Raw genomic sequence first — 13,221 nt, 5'->3', positions numbered from 1 at the left:
GGTGGTTCCTGGCGATGCCCTTACATGGGGGTGGAAATGTTCCTGGTGAGCTGCAAGTTTTTGTTAAAACTCAAACTTTGAATTAAGTTGTCAGAAGGAACGTGCTACCTCGGGACTGGGACAGGGACTTCAGCTTGCATGGGAGCCCTGCTGATGAGGAAGGCACTGTGCACATTTGTAGTATTGGGTTTTTCTAGGTGTATTTTCTTACTGAAAATCAATAGGATTTTCTTATTGAAATCAAACCTGCTTTTGTAAATGTTCCCAGTTGCACTAGCCAAATGACAGAACCTTTTTAAATAGTTTTAGTGAGGAAAAATCAGATGTCGGAACTACTGAGAGCAGTGATTTAGTAAGTACTTAAACCTAAAGGAGAACAAACCTTAATTAGTGGAGACAAATCTCAAATACTTAAAGGCACTTGGAAAGAGCTTTTAACTAGCTGTTGCATGAGTAAATACCATGCAGGCAGAAGTTGAAATTAATATCAATGTGAATTTCCCGTTGGACAGCTTCTGCAGTTACTGCAAAATCACAAACTATCCTATTCCCTTCTCTTGTCACCCCACAACCAACAGATGTTGCCCTGGTTGCAGTGGTGGAGCCCTGTGAGGAACAGACTGATGTTTGGCAGAGCACAAGAAAATTCCTGAAATACTTGAGAACTTTTTTGGAAAACAGCTTTGACTGTTTGTTATCACTTTGTTTCCGAAATAAATGTTGGGCTCCTTAGCAGACAGAAACAAATGATGACCGTAATGCTGGACTTCTTGCAGCCATGGCTTTAGTAGTGGAGTGGTTTTTTTCCTCTCTGAAAAAGAAGGACTTCTCTCTTCATTTTTGGCTTTGGCACACGTTACCAAAATATTTGCAGTGCAGTAACATGTATTCTTTCATCTCGAAAGTGGGAAATAAAACGTATTTGTTCCTGTATGTAAATACCCTTTTCCCACAAAAGTTGTTTGCTTGTAAATCCAATTGGGTTTTCTTCTCATAGGGTGAATTCTTGTGAGCTCTGTTTCGGAGGGCGGGCGTGTGCGCTTTCAGGTTATCATGGTGCCGAAATAAAGGGGGCTCACAGCTCTCCCTCTGATCTTTGTAAGAATAGGTGAGACTTCTTAAAGAAAGGACCCCAGTGTAGTGGTTAAAATGACCTCCTTAGGAAATGCCATTCGTGCCGGAGCACATAACCTTCCTCCCCATCTCTTCCCCTGCATAGGAGGGGCTGTGGGATACAAAGGAGCCTGGGAAAGGGAACGCAAATTCTTCTGTACAAAGGAAGCTCAGAATCCCGTGGTATATACATGGGTGTCTCTGTCTTCCCCCTTAAAAATGTTTTTCTCTGCCCTGTAATCAGAGAATTTTTTCCTTATTAATTTTCCTTTGGTGGAGAGAAAAGGGAAAGATCTATTGTTTGGATGGAAATCGCTGCCGGGGGCGACAATTGGGCTATTGTTGGGCTGTAATTCCAGTCTGGGGCTCCAATGGGAGGTGAAAAGGAGGAAGAGGAATAGGAACAAACCCAAGTATTAACTCTGTAATAATCTCCTGTTGTTTACCTGAACGAGGATAGCCAGAGGTTTAGTCTTAGAAGGGAACTTTTTTTTTCCCCCCCTCCAACTGAGGACATGCAGTTATTTTTCCAAAGCCAAAATCAAAACTGTTAGTTGAAGGCAGAAACAGGCCTCAGGAAATGCTCTTTCTTCTGGCAGCAAGAGACAAAGATCCTTGTTCTTTAGACCAGCCTGTGTATAATTCAGAACAATAATAATTTTTTTAAAAAATGTCTGATAAAGAATAAGTGCTCATTATCATAATGTGTTAACAGAGCTATAATTAAGATTGTTCTTGTCACTTTTTTTAATATACCAGCTTCCTTTGGGAGATCTTAATTGTTGAGGAAAAAAAACCCACTGTGTATTTACATTTGGCAAAAAAAGCCTTGGGGACCGAAAGTTTTAAAGCAGTGCCGTTTGCTTTTCTGGACTCTTACATGAATATGAGAGAGAGAAATTGAGGAAGGAGTGAAAAGATCCCGTGGATTAACTCAGGTGTTGCTCAGGCTCCATCCAGAAGAGGAAGCAGCCACTTCCCTGCTAGCTTATTAAAAAAACTTTCTGCCTACCTAATGTTTCTGGATTGCCCCAAATATCCCAGGATTGCTTTGGGATAACACACACCACCCCCTCACTGCCCCATCCCTTCCGAGTGCACACCGACAAGGTATTTATTGTTTCGATTACGATTAGAAATGTTCATTTTTCTTGTGTATTTGTTTTTTATCCCACATCTCCAATGTTGACTGCTTCTAAATCCTGATGCTCCCCTGGTCCTTTGAGTCTCTTGATGGAGAAGTCACATGTACTCCAATGAAGACTTTAATATTCAATTTTCATTTAAACTGTGACTTCATCTTCAGTGAGACATCGGATTTTAATGCTGTTTTCACATGTGGCCCTGTCGAGTGACGGTGCTGGGGAGGGAGGGAGCTGGTGGTACCCAACACTTGTTCACCTTCAGCTTGACAGCTGGTTGCCTGCCAGAAATAGGGAAGGTTGTCATTGATGTTTTTAATTTTTATGAACGTTTGAGATTTAAAATGTTTACTCCTTGTTTTTGGCTGTGGAGTCTTTGTATTTAAAATAAATAAATCTTGTTTTAAATTAGTGTTTCCTGGAGGAAACTATCTGGCTATTGTAAAGTGCTCTGTCAACAGTGCTGCATCCTCACACCAGCAGAAGAGGAAGGATCTAGTGTTGTTACCCAGAGCTAGGGAGAGCTGACATGGAAGAAATTCCCATGAACAAGGCTTTCTGCTCCCTACTGTTTTTTGCACAGATGGGTCTCTTTGTTTTTGATTAAACATTAATCAAAAATCAATTTATGACTCTATGTAAGTGGTATTAAAGAATTCTCTTTTTATCCATGGTAGATAAAAACATTGTTCAAACATGAACAAACAACAATCTTGGCTTGGTTGGTTTGAGTTTAAAAGTAGATTGGGAGAGAAAATTGTGATTAAAATTGCAGATTTCATAATTGAATGTGTTGTTATTTCATGAGAATATTTAACTGTAGCAGGATAAAAAACATGTAATGGAACTAAACATCTAAATGTTTTTGCAAAAGGGCACAAAACATTTGAGAGATCTTTCAGTAGAAAAAAAATCATGAGTGAGAAGATTTCTGAGTAGGTAAAGTGTAAGCTTGAGGATAATAGAAAATTTGGACAGCCAATAGGATTTTGGAGTTTGGATACTCTGATTCACTTCAAGGGTGAACTGAACATCCACTCTGAGAGCTCTAACAAACAGACAGCAAATAATTTCAAGTATGGCTGCTGACTTGGAGGTGCCCGAGGAGATATTTTCCTGTTAGACTGAATTACCAAACCAGTTTTGCCAATGAATGCTTATTATGGAAGTACCGAGTCTGGAATCGCTACACCACCGAACATGATCTCGTGCTGTTTGAAGTCCAGAGCAGCGAGATACAGAACTGTAAGTCTGGAAGAAGAGCCCGTTCAGAGCGGTTCTTGCCAGGTTGGGCAGAGAGAGCAGCTATAGCTCATGTTCATTCAGATTCTCAGAGCAGAGAGGAGCGTAAGTGGTGGCGACTGCATCTTCCAACGTCTTTGTGTGTCCTCCTCATTATTTAGAGTCCAACTCCAGATGATACCAGGAAATGGGAGACAAAATGCTGCTGAGTGTTGTGCAGGATGATTAAAAGCAAGTCAGTGTAATGACATACCTGCCAGGGATTGCTTCTGGCTTGGATTCTTTTTTAATGTTGTAGTCTGTTTTTGTAGGGGGAAAGGGATTGAGATACCTGAGTTGCCGTTTGGATCTAGATGTCCGTTAGACTCTTAAGGGCGATGCTGATAAATTTTACAGGGGTAAAGTGATGTGCCATTAGTTACGTGTATAGTTAAAAACTAACTGCTGTGGAAAGCAGAGAGTTCTGCCATCCCAATTCCAGCCTACCTGCTGGTTGTGTGAAAATGAAGTGAAATGCTGCTCCCTAAATTAATCAAACACAGTGTTTAAATGGTAATAAAGACAGCTGGCTTATAAGAATATTGACTTATATAAATATATTACTTTTATTTGAAATGAGCCGTGCAACCGTTTTAGAGCCTTCCATACTATACATATGTGTTGCCTTACAGCTTTCTTGTAAGCTCTTGGGAGCTGTTGTAGTTGACTCTGGTATACTGATAGGGATTTACGTCACTTGAAGATAAGACTTGTCAGGAGACCTGTTGTCCTCTCAGACTTATTTTTACTCACAGCTGGCATAGAAAAAAAAGAAAAAGAAAAACTGGACTGGAGTCTGGTATGTTTTGGTTTTTGGTGGGGTTGTTTTTTTTTTTTTTCCCCTTGGTCTAGAAAATAGTTAGTTTTGGTAAGGCTTGTAAAAAGCAAAACTACTTTCTGTATGCTAACAATATCTCTGGGTGGTAGAAGTAATGTGCACCTACAGTCCAGCTATTTGTAAGAATTAAATGCGAGTTTAAGCATTTGCAGTTAGTGTGACAGTACTTGTGATTTTTAATTCTCTTTGTTTTTTTTTTTCTTCAGGCTGAAGCACTGAGAATGAGTCTTTGTTTTCATGCATACGTGAATAGTTCTGGGTCTTTGTCGTGCTTCTCTGTACCTTTTCCAGTTTTATTCCATCCATTCATCCGTTTTTGAGCTGAAGGGATCAGAATTGCAGTCTGTATTTGAGATGTGAGCAACCTGCACATTTACAGTGCTACAATGGAATTTCTTTTCCGCTATTTCAACAAAGTTTTGTAGTGGTGTGCAGTAGCTGCAATGCAAAGCCCTCACTGGTGTGGATTTTTGGTGAGGTCACCCCTCTGGGCCCCAAAAGGAAGATGCAACTGTGGTAAGAATAAGGAGAGGTATTCCGGCGGGCTTAGGCACTGTGGCTTTCTGCTACGTGATAAAAAATGCTGGACTGTTTGTTGTGCATGAATAATGTAGTAATAGTTGGAAAAACTTTTTGGCCAGCTTTGACTTGTTCTGTTTGTTAGTTTTGTTTGTGCCCAGAGTGCAGGGAAGAGGATTGAGTTAAGCTTTAGCATCCTCTCAGTTATTGGGCCAAATGCCGCTCCTTTTGCTGCCAGTAAAGCCTACAGAAGATGTGTAGGCATGAGGAGTGTGGGAGTTTCAGAATACACAGCATCTTTTAATTGACATGGGATTTGTAAAGTGCAGCTTGTGTAACTGGTGATACCTAATCTCTCTTGTCCCTTCCAAGAGGCACGTTGATGATCCATATGCTTGATGGAGGTGTTTCTTTGTTTAAGGGAGATAAGAATTGCAGAATTGATCAGAGATGTCTTGTCTCTGATTTGCCTTCAGGCTTCCAAATTTAAGCCATAAATTCAGAATATTCCCTTCCTAGATGGAGGTTTAATCTTTCAATTTTTTAAAAAAAAGTTTTCCTCTTTTCCTCTTCTCTCCAAAAGGAGACGTACCTTCCTGCATCCACCCATTCTCCCTCCTTTTTAAGGAGAGAGAGAAGGAAATGTGGGGATGAGGGATGGGACCGCAGTGTTTGGTGTGAGATGCATAATGGCAGGTTACACCATAAAGTCAGGTGCTGTATGTTGCTCCTGTCCTCGCAACTAGGTGGATGCATGAAATACTGCTTTGCAGGTATTTGTTACTTGATACAGCGTCGTTCCTCCCGAGTGACTTGGCGTGTCTAACCCTGCCTGATCCTCAGAAATTACCATACCGCTTTCCCAAGCTTCCTTGTGGAAGAACCTGTTCGGACAGCGGTTACAATAGCTTTGGCCTTTGTGGATGAAGGCGATAGCTCACACAGGCAGTGCTGCCTGGGGACTCAGGAGAGTGTCTCTAGGAAGTAGGCTATATCTGAATTATAGAGTCATTAAGGTTGGAAAAGATCTTTAAGATCGAGTCCAACTGTAAACCTAACACTGCCAAGTCCACCAAAAGTCAGGTTTAAGTAGCTAAAAGAATAAGTTTTGAGAGACTACATATGTCGAGGAAAGCAAAGGAAACTGGGAGAGGGAGGAAAGGAGAATGATATATAAATATTTTATTACTAGGTATAGAAACAAGGTATGCTGACATCTGTTTTTCTTTCCCAGTGCAGTTGTTGCTGTGTACTGCATGTGAAATATCTTCAGCCTTCTTTGTGGCACTGTCCTCCTTTAAAAAAACAAAACACACACACACACACACAAAAACCCCACAAAACAGTGGAAGTGCAAACTGCACTAAGCCTACAGACAATAAGCTTGCTTTTTTTCACTGTTAAATTCATCAGACTTTATTTTCACCCGGAGCCTGTGCATCCCGGGTTGAGATTCCCTGCGCTGGGGGTTTGAGGCATCAGCTGGTGGCAGGCGCAGCAGCCTGCTGGCTTGGGCTCCTGTTTGGAAAGATCCTGAACTAGATTCCTAATTTCAGGCATAAGTAATGCTCTGAAGTTTAATGCAGGTTCCTCGTAGCCTTAAAGTCAATCAGGGGTTTTCTAGTCTTCGCTATATCAGGAATTTAATGGGCAAGACTTTAAAGTGAGCACTGGGTTGATTTCAATTCTTAAGTTGCAGATGCTTTACAGCAGGTCGTTGTTGGGTTTTTTTGTCCTCCTTGTAAGCCCTTCTGTTTTGTGTCTCAGCACAAACCAGACAATCCCTGTGTCTCCCTATCTTCTACTGTGTATTTAATCAAAAGAATCGTTAGCGAGGAGCTGCATCCAAATCTGAGAGCACCTTTTTCTACCCCTGCACCTCCCTTTTTTTTTTTTAAATACACAGGGTTTTAGTGTTATGAAAGGCTTCAGTCTGGTTATTTTCTGTTTTGAGAACATGGAAAAAAGTCAATGATCTTTCATTTAAATTTGTGTTTAATTTAGTGTTGCTTGATGTGTGATATGTAGGCAGTGGTGTTAGTGATGTCTGCATACAGCTGTGTAAAAATTAAGAAATGCTGTGTTCTTTTTGGAGCACTTGCGGAATAAATCGAGGCCAAATTTATGCTCCTTTATGATACTCTGTGTGTTGCCATTGACTTAGAACAGCTAGGCTTTTTTTCTTTGTGTAGTTGTGCAGTGATACAAGAGACGACAACTTCTTTACTGGTGATCTGATTTTTAGATGATTATTTTTTTAATGCTGCAGGCTGCTGCTGGTGGTGCTCCTTTTTTCTCTTTTAACGTTTCCTACAACGCAAATTGCTTTTAAAACATCGTACGGAGACCATCGTGTCTAAAATTCTCTGAATGTTTTCAAAGCCAGCTAGTTACAGCACCAACACACACACATAACTCTTTGCCTCCCAAAAATAGTCACCTGAAGGGAAACACAGAGGATGAAATGGAGCTGCTGGGTTTCGGGCTGTCTCCCCACATGGGCTGCGCTTGCATTCCTCCGGCTGGGGCCGGGCCTCTTTTGAAAGCAACCTTTCAGGCTCATGAAGCTGCATTGTGTAAACATCTTCAGTAATAATTTATTCTTCTTGAAAGAGGCCAAGCTAATCCTCCCATCCTGGTTAGAGCTGCCTTAGATGTTAGTCTGAGCAGCACGTTTTCGGTCTTGCAACAAGCGTGACATCACGTGAATATAGCAACATAACGTGGTCAAATAGCATTTTAAACATATTTTAAAATCCTCCCCCATGGGGTGGTTGTATTGGGAATGTTCTTCCTTCATCCGTATGTTATCAATCTAAATACCAAGTCTTGGGTTTTGCTAGAATGTTTCTATATGTGTAGAACACCCTTCCACCCCCCCCACTGATCTCATTGCATTGATAATTTCCCTCCCCCCTTTGTTTTTTTCTTGGGAAAAAAAGCAAATGCTATTTGTGAAAGGGGGCAAAGAGGGAGAAAGATCTTTATAAAAATCTACTTGAATAGAAAATAAGTGAAATTATTTTCTGAAATTCAGAGTGTTCGTGAACAGTTTGTTGTAAACAAATTCATAAAGTCCTTCTGGAGAAACATACGACTTTGATTTTTATTTCTTTTTCTCTTAGGGGAGTAGCATCCTTAACTTTTGCCTTACAATTTTTTAGCGCAGCCTCAGAAGCTCCATGTTGTTTTTGTCCTGTAATAGCACTCGCCTGAGCGAGGACATGGCATCTTTGGGGTTTACCTCTGTCTCCAGCCCCTGGGAGGTTGTTTACTACTTTCTGCCTGGAATAACAGGCCAGTCCCAGGCATCCTCCCCGGGGAGCAGGATTATTGGCTTCTGCCAAAATACCTCCTCGGTGCCGGGCCTGGCTGCAGGATGGTGTCGATGGGGGTGGCGAGACGCTGGCCGTGGGTATGGTGCCCGTGGGGTGGCAGGATGCTGCCCGCGGGGGTGCTGCCGGTGGGATGCGGGATGCTGCCAGGCAGCAGGGCAAGCACAGCCCCCGGGAGGGCGAGTTCAGCCCGTGTCTCTCAGCGGGGAAGAAAACAGTGAGACCCTTTTCAGGAGTGAGGTGTGTTTAAGCCTATATTTGGATGCTGCGCCTCTTCTAAATTTGGTTTCTCCTCATTAATACACGAGCTGTTTTAATCGCTCTGTAGGGAAAAACATGGTGTGGGTTATTCTGGTTTGCTTTTTTATTTATTTTCCACCTTTTATAAAAGGCCAAGGTCTGTTTTGGAGGACTGGAGGCGAGGGAAGGCAGAGGAAGGGGTGGAGGGCAGGAGGGAGGGTCTGCTCATCTGAGTTCCTTTGTGTGGCACCGAGCCCCGCGTTTCCCTCTTCACCTCCTGTCTCTCTGGCTGACGAGGGGGCACTCGAAGAGGGGGCAGCTCCTTTGCTCGCTAATAAAGGCATTGGGGCAGACATGGCTGCGGAGACGTGCAGGATGGCAGTGTTGTGGGAGGGGGATCTCTGTGGTGGTGTTTTCATCTCCCTTTCCCTGGGCAAAGGCAGCTTTTGGATTCTCCGCAGGCAGGCAGTTGTCCCCGGATTGGGGGAACGTGGAGAAGTGTGGCAGTGTGATGTTAAAATAAGTGGATTTTTTACCTTTTGCCGTGACCTGAATCAGGTTTCCCCCTTTGCAGCAGCACGATGTGCTTGCAGTGGGTGTGATGGAGGAGTAGTGGATGGGAATTATTTGCGTTGGGGCTGCTGGGAACGTGTGGAGTGGAGCCGTGCGTGGGAACGGTCGCCTCTCGCCTCCCAGGCTCCTTGCTGAGCCGCCAGCGAAGGAAACCGAGCTGCCATGCTCCATTGCACTGTGCTGGTACGCAGGCTTTTGCCAGGCTCGTTGCACGCTCAGATACCTTTCCTTGAGCGCCAGCGGTATTTATAACCTCACTCCCTTTTGTGACAGAGTTACGGTTGGGATGTGGATGGGATTTGAACGTTGCTGTGTCTGTCGGGCAGGCTGAAGGGCCCGGTGGTTTTGCCTGCTGGCGGTGTCCTAGTGACCTGGGCTGCAGCACGCGTCCAGCTTCCATCGAATGACCGGCAGAGACCTTTGCATCTGTGCAATTGATGATTTGCAGTAATTACTTCCAGTTGCATCAGCATACGGAGTGTGGCTGGACCCTTTAGGTACCTCTGTGCAGGTCCTGATGGAAATGAAGTTTCAGAGAAGATGCTGATAAATACGTACAATTGCGAAGGAGATTGTGTGCAGGGGGAAGTGTAAAAATACAAGTCCCATCCGAGTATTGCAGTAAAAGCACGAAGGACTTTAGGTGCTAAGCTTAAAAATCCAGACACCCTAAGGAAATACAACAAAATTGAATTAGTTGCAGGAATTAATTCGTTTTTGCTAACTCCTACTATTAATAATTGAAATTATCTGAGATGGAAATTACAATTATATTAGTTACTTTTTGCTGTATTTCAGGGTTCTCTCCCCTCCAGTAATTTGACCTAGTTTACCGGTGTTTTAATTCCACTCTCTAATTTTGAACACTTGCTTCTTGTTACCAGCTTTGTCAAGTCTTCTGAATGTTTTACTGTCTGCTCCGTTCCAGGGTCAAGTGGGACAAGCGTTATCTTCTGGCTAAGGAAAAACTGTGTTGAAAACCGGTACTAGTGAAGTCCCTTAATAGAACAGCTGTATCTGACCTGAAAAATTACTTGTGCGCTCCAAAATTTAGTCCTCCCACCAGCATCTGATAAAAGATTTTTCTACTGTAAAAATCCCGTGCTTATATCCTGAGACTATTCAAGTTCCTAAACCCTACAGCTAGCCACCTTTCTCTCTGCATGTGCTGAAATGAGGGGCTTTGTTTTCTGTTTTACACTTCTAGTAGTCTTCTGTAGTGAAGATGAACTTCATAACTAGGATTTGATTTTCAAAAAACTATTTGTCTCTTGTGAAACTTCCGTGGAGTTTCTGCTGGAGTTACTTGTTCGATACGAGTTTCGTTGTGTTGCATAAATGATGTACGTGCTCCAGGGGAAGCAGCAGAGTCCAGAGATGATAAATGTATCGAGAAATCTTGCTCTGTTGTGATAGTGCTCATTTCCAGGACAGATGTACTTAACTAATTTTTTAATTAAATGAGAATTATGGTGCAGGGTGGTGGGTTACCAGTGGCTTTTGAAATCGTTTTTTCTGTGAGAAGTGAAATGTGCCACTTTGAGCGGCAGTGAGAATATGAAGAGCTGCTTCTCATATTTATCAATGAGCAAACCTGACAGGTCTTTAGATAGAAACTGAAGAATTATGTTAGTGTTTATCCCTTTGACATGTGCTCTAATATATTTTGTAGCAGTCATCTCCGAATGTGCGCAGTATTGTAGATCTGATAAAATCGCTTGTAAGGAATTAGGCTCAACTTGTAGAAAGTTAAGATCTTGTGGCTAGGGTAGCAATTAATATTTCTACTCAGTGAATTTTGAAAGCAGTATTAAATCACTGAGGTTAATCTCCTGACTTTTTGTTTTTCCCAAAACTCTCTTCTGAGTAAAAATTACAGGTATGCAATTTCTTTTTTTACAAGGAAAAATGAAAAGTTTTTTCATGTACCGTGTGGTGCCCGTATGTAAAGTATCACATCTTTCCATCGATTGTGGAGAGACACAAATAGTGTATGATCATATTTCTGGCTTTCAAAATAATTAGTACAAATTCTTCAGAGAATAACTGCTACTCCATTCCCATACCCTCATGCCGTTCAAGGATAGAGCATTTCTATACCAAGTGATCATCCTAGTTATCATGGTTTCAAAACCAAACTTTTTTTACTTTTGAGAAGTCAGGAATTAAGTACTACTTTAAAAAAAAAAATTAAAAAATTTTCTGCCTTGTGTTACTGAATTTCTACCAGTTTAATAAGACACTTTGCACTTGGACTTGTCCAGATTACATGAAATTTAGATAAATGAAACACCTAGTGGCATATTTTTTGTTACAATTAATCAATCTCCCCCCTTGTGGGCCAGCACAGTTTCCATGGCATTTCAAAAATGCAATAGGTAGGATTCCTAAAAAGCTTTTAAGTGTAAGTGTATGCTATTAACTGCTCTCCATTCTGTAATAATTTCCCCCTCAAATTGTACCGCTGAAGGCTACCGAATGTAAAATAGAGCAAAAAGTGGTACGAAGATCTCTGTGCATCGTGCGCTGCCTGCCACTCATCCATGGTCAGTTCCTGCACCAGCTCTGTGGCTGTTTCCTGCATTTGACTGCCTGAGCCAGCACCGCTTTCCCACTGTGTTGGTGTACTTCAGGCGCCGTCGGCTGGTGGGCTTCCCGTTCCATGCAGTGTTCGGCAGGCTTGGGTTTTTGTGAGCAGGGGTTGGTAAGCTTTCATTTGGAAATGAGTCCCTTCTCCTGTGAAGGCTCCAGGCTGTGACCTGTATCTTCAAGGTTGTCGCTTCCTCGCTGTGTCAGACCTGGAAAAAGTCGTACAGTTCTTCCAGCTAATGTTTACATTTCTAGTTGATGAGACAACCTGAGTAAGACAAGTGCAGACTTTGAAAGTACTGGAGTGGCTTCCATCTGGGTCTCTTCTGGTTTTCTAGCAGGAGGCCATGGTGCCTGATGCTCTCCATTGCTTGCCTGGCTTCTCATTAAAAAAAAATAAACAAAACCACCCCTCCCCTAAAGTCCATCATCACAACGTCAGCTCTGAAAGGTGTTGGTGTAAATTATTATTCAGTGTGTTTAAAAGCAGAGTGCATCTAAAGCCCACCGGATTTGCTACCTGGATCTCCAGATTCATTGGATGTCTTTTCAGTGAAAGCAAAATAACAGCAAAGAGTTGATGGATGGTGGATGGCCTTTGCAGCAATTGAAAACAGGGTGGGAAATGAGGGGCTGATAGCGTGTGACTGCTAAGTAGCACTTACAGTAAGGAGCTTAAAGAAAAGGAATAATCTGAAAGTGGCTGTAACTTGCAGGAGTTGAGGATATCTCACTTGGGGCCCTACTGAAATCTCTATTGCAGCTCTTCTTTTTATATCCTTTGTCCTTTGAAATGCCTTGCTGTTAGGGTTGGGCTCTTATTTATTTCTTCCTCTCAGCAGCTGCAGTGCTGAGACTAGTAGGCTGAGATGCTAACAATGCACTGCCTGCTGCCAAGAAAGGAGGTATTTGCATTCATTTTCACTTTCTTACTCTGAATACAAAAAACAAATAAACCCCCTACGGTTGCACTGAGTCCTGCCTCCCCTGAAATATAAATACATGTGCTGATACATGATTATAGAGTAGTTACTGGTTGTGTGTTACATACATCAGTTTACCAGGCAGGTAATAGAAGTGTCCACGTTCTGTAAAACAAAGCAATCTTACAGTAATCCAGAATAACCATATTAATAATAATAATAATTAAAAAAACCCCAGTAATAGGTTTCATAGCAATTATTTAACAGATTATGTCTGATGCTTTATTCACATTATTTTTTCTGAATGGTTTTCTTTTTTCTCAGAACTGCAAATTGTTCATACTGCTTATATCAGGAGCAGTCTGTGTACAAAAGAGGCAAATTGTTCACTTTTTTCACTCTTTAAGTAATTTTGACAACGATGCAAGAAAGAGGAATTTGGAGTCTTGTTTGAAGTTCCTACAAATGGGTGATGGGGTGACTGTAGGGATTCAGAGAGTTTGGGGTGCGTGTGGGAGGCTGTGCTGTGCCGCTTTCTCCCTCTCGCTGGAAATCTTATGAACGGGAAACAAGTGGGATCGTACCCGTTCTGAATGTGGAGCTTGGGATGCGTTGACTGGATTATGAAGGCAGCAGTTTAACTAAAGGGACATAATTCATGGGGGGAG

At 42.2% G+C, this 13,221-nt stretch overlaps 1 protein-coding gene across 4 annotated transcripts in view; it reads left to right on the top strand.

Annotated features, from left to right (window-relative positions):
* IGF1R (insulin like growth factor 1 receptor) overlaps positions 1 to 13,221 on the top strand; it is a 191,807-nt gene that overhangs the window by 109,757 nt on the left and 68,829 nt on the right. The gene's annotated exons all lie outside the window — the stretch shown is intronic.

This window comes from Grus americana, chromosome 10 (assembly GCF_028858705.1).
Source record: "Grus americana isolate bGruAme1 chromosome 10, bGruAme1.mat, whole genome shotgun sequence".
Classification (NCBI taxonomy): domain Eukaryota; kingdom Metazoa; phylum Chordata; class Aves; order Gruiformes; family Gruidae; genus Grus; species Grus americana.
The sequence above is the reverse complement of the archived record's forward strand: the minus strand, read 5'-3'. Positions and strand labels throughout refer to the sequence as shown.